The sequence below is a fragment of the Lontra canadensis genome, unplaced genomic scaffold (genome assembly GCF_010015895.1).
Source record: "Lontra canadensis isolate GAN:19392208 unplaced genomic scaffold, GSC_riverotter_1.0 scaffold13, whole genome shotgun sequence".
In the NCBI taxonomy this organism is placed as follows: domain Eukaryota; kingdom Metazoa; phylum Chordata; class Mammalia; order Carnivora; family Mustelidae; genus Lontra; species Lontra canadensis.
The window spans coordinates 19,391,428-19,392,696 of record NW_022631007.1 but is presented as its reverse complement, the minus strand read 5'-3'; the positions used below and the strand labels follow the sequence as shown (position 1 = coordinate 19,392,696).

At 56.6% G+C, this 1,269-nt stretch overlaps 1 pseudogene; it reads right to left on the bottom strand.

The window, feature by feature from the left end:
- Positions 1-216: 216 nt before the first annotated feature.
- LOC116867930 lies at positions 217-1,044 on the bottom strand (annotated as a pseudogene).
- Positions 1,045-1,269: the final 225 nt, after the last annotated feature.

Below are 1,269 nucleotides of genomic sequence, written 5' to 3'. Positions count from 1 at the left end.
ACTGGAGCCTTTCACAGCTGCAAATGACCCAGAAGTTATCAAAATGTAGCAACCACCAAAAGAGTACCTTGTGCCCCCAGGCAGGCCTCCTGTGTGCAGGTGTGGCTGGGGGCCCTGGACATCAGGGCTTTACAGTCTCCCTCAAGAGGACGGAAGAAGGAATCTGCTCTGATGGCTCCACTGGTAGCACATCCTGATGGAAACAAGGGTAGTCCCTCACATGTTCCTGGTGTCCTGGTGATTCTTGGGCACAGCCACAAATCTCAGCTTCTTCATGACAGGAGGTTGGGGGGGTGGTGCTGGGTAGCCCAGCCCCTGCATGTCCCACAGGTCCTCCGGGGACAGCCCAGCAGCCGCGGGTCTCACAGGTCCTCTAGTGATAGCATCTTGGTGAGGTTGTGGTCCAGCACATACCTGTTCAGATGGCTCTCATCACGCCACATGGCCTCTATCCCATTGGCCAGGTTGACCCCCATCGCATGGTGACAGGCCAAGGTAAGTCAGTGAACCTTCATCACTAATACCCCAAAAAAGGCCCCCATGTAGTAAATGTTGCCCTGATCCCTGGGTATGAGGGCCTGGGACTGTGGCTGGCGCTTGTAGCTGAAGTCTTCACAGGCCACCTGGTGGAAACTGGGGTACAGGGTGCCAAAGAGGGGGGACAGGATCTCCACACCCATGTGGTCATGGAACTTTAGGTCTACCTCCACACACCAAGTCATCCACCTCGCAGAGAATTGCTGCTTGCAGGAGCAGCTGACCATCGCCATGTGCTGCATGGACACATCCAGCCAGTGTCAGTCACTGAGGATCAAGGACCACCACTCTCTGGCCCTCCCAGAGGTACATGGGGCCCAGCAGGTGGCTGGTCTGTGAAGACATAGTAGGTGACCCTGCATCCCACCAGAAGGACAACCACCCTCCGGCCCTCCCAGAGGGGTACATGGGGGCCAGCTGGTCGGTGAAGATGTAGTAGGTAACCCTGTTTCCCACCATGAAGAGCTTCTCTACCATCTGCAAGAACAGCTCCAGGAAGACCACGGGACAGGGGACAAGGTGTGAGGAGGGTCACTGCCAGAGGCTGGCAGCAGGATCCCAGAGCTGGGGTTGTGAATGTGTGCACCTTCTTCAATGGGGCAGGCCCTAGGCTGCTTTAAGCAACAGCCACTCTCCCAGCCTGTCCTTAGCAAATCTGCCTGTGGGACCTCCCTACCTTCTACTCCCAGAGATAGGGGCCATCTGCACCCCATCTTACAAAGGAGAGCCTAA